The following is a 10354-nucleotide window of genomic DNA, read 5'->3' on the forward strand; positions in this document are numbered from 1 at the left end:
TTCTATGACCATAACTAAATCTATGATATAACTAAATACAGTCTAAAACTGAAATGAATAAACTTTTAAAGAAAAATTAATGTTACATTTACCTACAATATTGTTATCCCTGTAAAATACTAAATGTCAGTGTGTTTTAAGTATCAAGGTATAGGTATAATAACTGCCTCAACATTGGAATGTAGAAGCTGAGATTTAGAAAGGTGGAGGTACTTCTGGCATTACAGAGTTCCCTAAGTGGTGGAACAGGATAAAAACCAAAGTCTGTCTACCTTTGAACAGAATGCTTTTAAGTATTCTAGGCTCTTAACCATTTACATCAAGAACATACATGCTAATACTTCGGTTTGTTTGCTTCACTTCTCAACCAGTACCATCAGTAAAGTGTTCAATAATCTCTGAATCTTTGTCCAGCTCTGAGTATGTGTGGTTCTGATTCATTACTGACCGTAGTTAAGAAATATTGTTTAAGGGGGACGCCCGGGTGGCTCGGTGGTTGAGCATCTGCCTTTGGCTCAGGGTGTGATCCTGGGGTCCTGGGATCAAGTCCCACATCGGGTTCCCTGCATGGAGCCTGCTTCTCCCTCTGCCTGTGTCTCTTCCTCTCTCTCTAGGTCTCCCATGAATAAATTAAACAATTTTTAAAAGTATTTTTATTTAATACTATTGTAGACTAGGCTCGATGCCCCTTGAAAAATGCATCACCACTGTAGGATTTCTTTTTCCTGAAAAAACACACATAGAGTGTATCATACTTTTTATAGGCTATATTTATTGTACTAATAGAGCTGCAAAGTAATTTTTCTTATTTCTACTTAACTGCATTTATAAAATTACTACTATTTTCTCCACAAATGAGGGTTCAGCAGTGGATTATATTTTAAACTGTGGGGATCCCTGGGTGGCGCAGCGGTTTGGCGCCTGCCTTTGGCCCAGGGCGCGATCCTGGAGACCCGGGATCGAATCCCACATCAGGCTCCCAGTGCATGGAGCCTGCTTCTCCCTCCGCCTGTGTCTCTGCCTCTCTCTCTCTCTGTGACTATCATAAATAAATAAAAAATTAAAAAAAAATAAAATAAAATATTTTAAACTGTGTAAAAGGGACACCTTAAATGAATAGTCCAGTTTCGGACATACAGAACAGTGGAACTTTTTAATATTTTCCCATTTTTAAAAAATATCTTCCCTTGATACTTTTTCCATATCACCAAAATTTCAATAGGTATTTCCATTTCGAGACGTAGGGTTGAGTGAAATGACAGTAATAATATATGAAATAAAGTTCTAGCAATAGAAGATGGGTGCATGGCATTAGTGAATTGGGGACTAAAGACAGGGGTCATTCCTGTAAGAATAACAGCAAGTAAAACCCCGCCAAATTGTATTTTTTACCTTAAAAATATATGTGCATCTTTGTTTCTCTGACTTATTTCACTTAGTGTAATGCCCTCCAGCTCCATCCATGTCATTGCAAATGGCAAGATTTCATTCTTTATGATGGCTGAGTAAAAGTTTCATAGTTTGGCTTTTTCCATATAGTTTGGCTGTTGTTGATAATACTGCGATAAACATCAGGATGCAGGTGCCCCTTTGAATCAGTGCTTTTGTATCCTTTGAGTAAACAGAAATGCAATTGCTGGGTCATAGGGTAGTTCTATTTTTAACTTTTTGAGAAACCCCCATAATGTTTTCCAGAGTGGCTTTAATATTTTACTTATGTGGAATTAAAGAAAACAAATGAAGGGAAAGGGGGAAAAAAGAGAGAAGCAAAACATAAGACACTCTTAACTATAGAGAACAAACTGAGAGTCGATGGAAAGTGATGGGTGGGGAATGGGGTAGATGGGTGATGGGTATTTGGGAGGGCATTTGTTGTGATGAGCACTGAGTGCTGCAGATAAGTGACGAATCACTTAATTCTACTCCCCAAACCAATTTTACCATATATGTTAACTAACTAGAATTTAAATAAAAACTTGAAACAAAAAAAAAATAGAGATGCGAATTTTGTGTTCTACTTGGTACTATAGCTGTAGTTGTGTTAAGATAAATACACTTTTTAAATTACCATTAGTTAAAAATAGCATTCTAAGTTTCTCATCCCAGAACACCACAGGTGTGTTCCAGTTTGAGAAACAGAAAACTAAGGTCAAGAACAGTTATCTCACATACAATTGCTGTTTACTATCAGTTTGCTAATCCTTTTAAATAGTCCGTTTCTTTGCTCCCTACTTAGGACCACATGGCCTGCCTTTCCTTTCCCTTTCACATTGCTCAGGGATCCTTTTGGCAATAGGCTACTCTTTCTCCATGCACTTTGTCAGTGTTGCTTTTACAACTTAATTGCCATATATGGGTCTATTTCCCATATAGGGTCTATGTTCTTGACTATATGTGGGTGTGAGAGTTTTGTCCTACACCTGCTCCTTCTTTTGTCTCTGCTCTAGCTACTTTTTTTGTTCTCGTCTAGTTCCTATTGGTAACTGAGCTTTATTGCTGTTGCGAATCAGTCCCTGGAACTCTAGGCTAGCCACCTGTCTTCCAGTAGCATCATGATACCGTCAGTGGATGCTCATTCCTTCACTGCAGTATCCCCACACTTCAGCTAGCGCAGAGGAAAAGAGTTCAACAGAGTATGATGATGGTGTGGAAATTTATGGAAGATATTATAATGTAGTAAAAAGAACACTCTTTGAGCTGGAAACTAAATAAAACTTTTTATCAGGTCCAAAGGGAATACATGAAATCCATCAAAGGGTTCCCTCATTGGAGCATTTGTTTCTCTCTGGTTCTACCTACCTAGCTGTCTGTGCCAAAACAAGAAAAAAAAGTGAGAAGAGGGGCATCGTGTTATATTTTTTCCAAATCTAGTCTTTTGTCTGGCTTAATAGAAGATAGCTTGATTCTTGTATTTCCTTGTACTTTCAACCTCTTACAATATCATACGTCATGTTGCCTCTGGACAACTCAGCCGTACACTCATGAGACAATAGGGAATGAAAATGTCAAATGATGAATTACTATTATTATGGAAATAAGTTGGAACTTGGGGATACATCAAAGTTCCCTTGGTCATACTTTGAGGACTCCTGATAGAGAGTATTTAAAGGTACCTGACATAGAGTAAGTCTAATTGAAATGATTAGTTATAAAAAAAAAAAAGAAAGAAATGATTAGTTATTATTATTAACTTTATTTTAAAAACTAATAGGAATGTCTTAGCTAATATCAGTTCATATTTTTAGTATCCCCTGCCTGTATCAATTCTCACATTTCCTTCACTTCCCTGGTTGTTCTATTTTCTCTCTCTAGCTCTCTTTGTTAGTCTATCTTTTCAAAATTGCAGACTTTATTTTGAGCTGTTCTTGGTTGGACTTTTGTTTTACTTTGAACACATAGCTGCTATTTACTCTCATAAATATGTGTTGGGGCCCCTGGACTTGCTACTTCATTATCCTATCCTGTGTACTCAGATAAAGCAACTTTTTACTTCATCTTGCAACTAGGGAAGGAAACCCTAGCGGTGATGTTGGTATGAACAGGCCACCGAAATGAAAGAACCAAAGCAGAGATTAGGAGCTACATTGGACCCATATGAATACAAATACTTTTCCCAGGGTTGATACATTGCCTCTTTGGTGTTAAACAAAGGCTGAGATAGGACCAGGTGATCCTGAAATGGAGGAGGTGAATGACAAAAAAAAAAAAAAAAAAGAAAGAATAAAAATGCTAAATATATGATGAGGTAACCAGAAATAAATAACAAAAATTATTGGTGACCCAGAATTAGGCAGATATTTCGTAGACATAACACCAAAGGCATGACCCATAAAATTGTAAAAATGGATTAGACTTCATAAAAATTAAAACGACAAAGCACTATTGCTCTACAAAAGACCCTATTAAGAAGGTAAAAAGGCTAAAGAGGATATAATGTTGTTCAGCCACTAGAAAATATTTGCGAATCACATTATCAGGTAAATTGCTTGCATCTAGAATCTATAATGAACCCTAAACTGAATAGTAAGAAATCAATCAATCCAATTAGAAAATGGACAAAATAATTAAAAAGACACTTCACCAAAGATGAAATATGGATGGCAAATAAACACACACGAAAGATGTTTAACACTGCTTGCCTTTAGGGAAATGAAAGTGAAAATCATTGTAAGTTATAGCTCCATACTTATCAAAATGGCTAAAATAAAAGAATATTGATGTAACAAATGCTGGTAAAGATGCAGACGAACTATCTTTCGTACACTGTTAGTGTAAATGTAAACCACTACAGCCGCTATGGAACAGAGTAAGGTCATTTCTTAAAAAGTTAAACATTCATCTACCATATGACCTGGCACTTTCTTCCCTTTTTCTTTTTTTTTTCTTTTTTCTTTATTTATTTTTTATATAATAAATTTATTTTTTATTGGTGTTCAATTTACCAACATACAGAATAACACCCAGTGCTCATCCCGTCAAGTGCCCCCCTCAGTGCCTGTCACCCATTCACCCCCATACCTATTCTACTAAAGCTGTTCGGAAAGACAGAAAGAGATGGAGTACTTCCAAACACGTTCTATGAGGCCAGCATCACCTTAACTCCAAAACCAGACAAAGACCCCACCAAAAAGGAGAATTACAGACCAATATCCCTGATGAACATGGATGCAAAAATTCTCAACAAGATACTAGCCAATAGGATCCAACAACACATTAAGAAAATTATTCACCATGACCAAGTAGGATTTATCCCTGGGACACAAGGCTGGTTCAACACTCGTAAAACAATCAATGTGATTCATCATATCAGCAAGAGAAAAACCAAGAACCATATGATCCTCTCAATAGATGCAGAGAAAGCATTTGACAAAATACAGCATCCTTTCCTGATCAAAACTCTTCAGAGTGTAGGGGTAGAGGGAAGATTCCTCGACATCTTAAAAGCCATCTACGAAAATCCCACAGCAAATATCATTCTCAATGGGGAAGCACTGGGAGCCTTTCCCCTAAGATCAGGAACAAGACAGGGATGTCCACTCTCACCACTGCTATTCAACATAGTTCTGGAAGTCCTCGCCTCAGCAATCAGACAACAAAAAGACATTAAAGGCATTCAAATTGGCAAAGAAGAAGTCAAACTCTCCCTCTTCACCGATGACATGATACTCTACATAGAAAACCCAAAAGCCTCCACCCCAAGATTGCTAGAACTCATACAGCAATTTGGTAGCGTGGCAGGATACAAAATCTTCCCTTTTTCTTTCTCTTCATCCCTCATTGCTTTCTCCAGCCTCTCTTTCTTCCTTTCTTCTCCTCTTTTCTCCTTCCGCTCTAACCAAGACATATCCATTAGCTTTGGTTAAGTCTTAGGCAGAGAGTTATTAAGCAACTCTAAAACATGCTTCAGTTACTTTAAATAGGCATCTACTCACCACATATTAGAATGATACTGGCTGCGAGTAACAGAATGATTCACTCACCTAAGTAGAAGTCTAAATTGCAGAAAACATTTAGGATCAGCAAAATTTCAATGACTTCAGCTCCATTTTTTGTGGTCCTTTGGTTCATTTCCCATTTCCCTATGGCTTTATAACCACACACCGTGGTGCTGAGAGGGAGAGAGTTGCTTAAAGAAACCCCAACGGGACGCCTGGGTGGCTCAGTGGTTGAGCATCTGCCTTCAGCTCAGGGTGTGATCCCAGGATCTGGGATCAAGTCCCACATCAGGCTCCCTGCGAGGAGCCTGCTTCTCCCTCTGCCTGTGTCTCTTCCCTCTGTGTGTGTGTATGTGTGTGTGTGTGTGTGTGTGTGTGTCATGAATAAATAAATAAACCTTAAAAAAAAAAAAACAGTGAGAAACTATTCTTCCTAGAAGAACCCAGGAAACCTCTTCTTGGGTCTCAGTGTTTTGGAATGAGTCCCATATCAATTTTCAAGCAATGCCTGTAGAGAAGAAACTTTCAAGTCTGTTCATCCCTAAGCCACACATTTTAGCAAGACTCATGAGATCATCCTAACTACCTTAGGCTAATCACAGCTTTCCTTTGGAGGTGGGGGGCAGTCCCCCAAGCTGCATGTTACAGAGACCGGGCAACCTGGAAAGAGATGTACAGATGTAAATGACAACGTCAGCTGCACAATATGTAAATCTCTTCTCGTGCACATTGTTGGAGGGAGCAAAGCATTTTATACCAATCATGTAAGCTATATTTTGGAAGATGACAAAAATGCTTAAGCTTGTCCTGCAAACTGAAATAACATTAGTTCTATCAAAATATTACATTTGCTTATATCAAGCCAAGAAACGTCGCATTAGAGAACAAATGTGAAACATTCACCTATTTGCGAATTCTGTAGTAGTTCTGCTATCCAGCTAGGTAGCCCTTAATGTTTTTGACAATTGAGATGTCATCTCTATGGTAATACGTATAATATAATTTTCTGCAGTGAGAGCAATATTCTGGCTGAGATATCCATCTAGAGCCATTATTGAATGATGAGGGGAAAAAAAAGAGATTGCTTTGTAATAATAAGACTCATTGCCAATTCATTGGTTTCTCTTTTCCTCAAATAATAATAAACGTGCTTAGAGATATTTACACATGGGGCCAAATTTTGCCTAGATTTCAGTTCTGGCATAAAGTTTGACTAAAGGCTTTTTTTCTATTTCATTGACTAACCTTATTTAGTGACCCAGGTTTTCCTTCCTTTGTGATTCAATGTCAAGGCATAGATTTCCCATTGGGTAAGATAACAAATCAAACAAAAGTAGACTTGAGACAGCAAGCTGGGTGAACAAACCTGTCTTTTCTTGCAGTACCTTCCAGAAGATTAACTACCTGCCTTATCTTTTCAGTCTCTCTAGTGTCCCCTGGATTTTGGCCAGTTTGAGTCTTTTAATATTCTCTTTGTCATGGTGCCCGGGAACTAGTGACAAAAGCCCAGCTCTCTAAAGATCCTTGCAGTAATTGTGCACACATACATACACAGTAAATTTAGAGTGAGACTTTCTAGAAGAATACATTTAAAGCAGCGATCTTGGTGATCCTGGAGTGGCTCCAAGGGAATCATGGAAATGAAATGAGATCTTTCTCCTTGTGACTGTCAACATTTTCAGCATGGTCGCCTCACCTCCCTGTTACCATCTGTTCCTCGCCTCATTTCCCGATTGTCTCATTTTCCACTTTGTCATTATTTCTTCAGGCTCTCGAATCCGAAAAAAGAAAGACCATAAATCTGAATGAATAATATTATTTACAAATTTTGGTATTACCTCTTATATTAGTGATTCATTCTGTCCCTGTTTAGCGAGCACTTCTATATGCAAAGCTCTAGTAAGGTGTTTCAAAAGATACAGAAATGAGGCCTAAAACTTTAGAAAGCTTTGCTAGAGGCTTAAAAATAAATACCACGTGAGAAGAGCAGATAAAGCCCTATGGCCACTCAGAGGAGTGAGAGTGAACGCGTAAATGGGGAGATAATGGTATCAGAATTGATCCTGTGTGTTCTAGGGTCAGTGTGGGGAGGCAGCCTCTTGCCCCAAATAGTTTTTCCATCTACTTTTTGATGCTTACTATCTGCTGTGCCACACGGTGATTCTCTTTAATTATGGGTTTGATCTTTAATGAACTGATTAATGCTTAAATCGTATCTACCTTGTGGCAAACAATTGGGTGTTATCCGAGCCCACCTGTTTTATTCCTTCTCTCTGGCTCTCAGCAAATAAAGGAAGCCTTGAAAGTGTACCTGTCACCCTCCCTGCCTTAGGAGTATCTTCAGTGGGATGGGTGCTTCTTCCTATCTGGTCTCCACAGTATTCTACATGCTTCTCTGTTACACATTGTAGGGCATTTTACTGCAGTTACCTACTTGTACATTTATCTTCCTCATTAGATGGTGAGTCCTCAAATTATATTATACGTATTACCATAGAGATGACATCTCAATTGTCAAGACTGAGACTGGATCCTGAGCATGCCTACTTTCTCAGCATTTTTACAGCGCTCAAAAAACAACAGGTAACTGTTGGCTAAATGAATGAGTGAATAAACAAATTACTAAATCAGCCCAACGTGTAGTCTACGCTTACTGGACTCCATGACCTGGAACTTCACGATACAGAGATAAAATGAATAATGCTTTTCAACTGCTCCTTGCCAGTGGTATGGAGCTGGCAAGGCGGAGCTTTCCAGCACTGTCACTGAGGGGAGCTGTAGGAGAAAAAGGAGCATCATCATCATCCCATCTCCAGAGAACTCTTTCCAGTTTGAGAGCACACACTGTTTTCATTTTCCTTGCAAAGACAGTGTGCCGCCCACTCAACACTCCCCACTTATGTTAATTTATTGATGCTTTAGAACCTTTTTGTCCTGAGACTTGCCTACACATAAATGTATTATGAGAGAATCTCAAACATGCACAAAAGTGAAGAGAATATTACAGAGTCTCCATAAGCATTTCACCTTGATTTAATAACTAACAAGAGTTTGCCCCCCAAAAGGGAATAAATGATTCCCTTTCTCAAGCCTCACACCCCCAAAATAGAGAGGTGTAAGAGGGATTTCACATCATTCCAACTTTCCATTTAGCATAATTTCTTTGTGTTTTGGTGATAGTTTCAGGACCTTAGTCGAGTCAGAAGTTTTAGAACTGATATCTGGATACCTATAATGTGTACACATTCTCCAAATCCTGAGATCCTCAGTCTAACTTAGATTGAAATAGGCTCAGAATCATTTGAAGGTTCTAGGCTTTCCCAAGGACAGAAATGGTTTCTGAGCTCCAACGTGTCGGGAAAACACATGGTGATTCTGAATTTTCAATGCCTTAGGAATGAATCAGGTGAGATCTGAATTCTGAATAATCAGAATTTCAGCTTAAGACAGAATTGGGCCGAATTCTTAGCATTTCCTTATACGGTATGGATGTTTGGTTACAGGACGTGACACAGAAAAATCTCTTTATATAGGTCCAAAATGTATTACCTAATAGTTACTAAGAGACCTCTGTACTAAACTAGTACCCGTAAAGTGGCTTCTACCCAAGGACTTGAGGGAAAGGAATCAACTGCGGGCTGAGTGTATCTACACTGTGTAGATGCAAAGTAGATTAACTCTCCTCTGAAACTCTCTGGCCTTGGCATCTTATTTTTATCTCGCCAATATGTTATAAAGCTGAAATTCTTTTCTATTTATTATTCCAAGTTCCAAATCAACCTCTTATTAGGTGAAATAAAAGTACTAAAAGGATTTTAGAATAATAAAACAGTCTCTCTTGGAACTAAAAAAGACAGTAGAGAGAGAGAAAGAAAAAGGTGGTAAATAGTAGACATATTTAATGTGAGGATTCTGTTTACAAGAAGTGAAAAAAAATGTCATACTTGGTATAGAATAGGAAACAGAAAACAAAACCAATAATATATAATATGTTATAGAATAGGAAACAGAACACAAAACCAGTAATATATAATATATTATATTTCATGTACTAAAACTCAAATATCAGGAATAAATTATTCTTGAACTCAATTTTAAAAGAATTAAATGAACTAGAAGGTAAAATCATTCTATCATGTGCCATAAAAACTTAGGCCCCTGCAATTCTTGAAAAGGTGATCACTGATAAAAATTTGATATGTAGTCTTTCATACCTAGTCTCTCTTCTTATGTGTGTGCGCACACACACACACACACAGGTTTTCACCTGAAGTGTGCACATATCTGAGTGCTCTCTTTAGAAAAAGAACACAAAATTATAGACACAAAATTAGGTACAGTGATAAAAATTTTTAGAATGAGAAAAGGAAATACAGCAAATTAAAAAAAAAAACCTAACAAATACCACAAGATTATAAAATCTAGGAAAAAATGTCTCTGTTAACTACCTGACACACCTCTGTAATACTTATTCCTTTGTATTTTGGGGAGAAAAATAGGCAACTTTATCACGAAAAAGGTACAAAAGAGCACAGAACCAGAGGCAGGGCTCAATCCCATGACCTGGAGATCAGGATTGGAACTGAAACCAAGAGTTGGATCCCCAACTGACTGAGCCACCTAGGCAGTCCCTGGCCTTTGAAATTTCTATCAAAAAGTCAGTCAACAAACCACAGCTGTGCTCTTCCCTAGCATGTCTTTTTTTTTTTTTAAATTGCAGTATAGTTAACACGCAATGTTACATTAATTTCAGGTATACAATACAGTGATTTGACAAGTTTATACCATATGCTGTGCTCACACGTGTAGCTGCCACCTGTCATCATAAAATGCTACGTCCCATCTCCCACCCCACAGCCCTCTGGCAGCCATTACTTTGGCTCTCTGTATTTATTGGTCTGTTTCTGCTTTCTGTTTGT

Source organism: Vulpes lagopus, chromosome 13, assembly GCF_018345385.1.
Source record: "Vulpes lagopus strain Blue_001 chromosome 13, ASM1834538v1, whole genome shotgun sequence".
In the NCBI taxonomy this organism is placed as follows: domain Eukaryota; kingdom Metazoa; phylum Chordata; class Mammalia; order Carnivora; family Canidae; genus Vulpes; species Vulpes lagopus.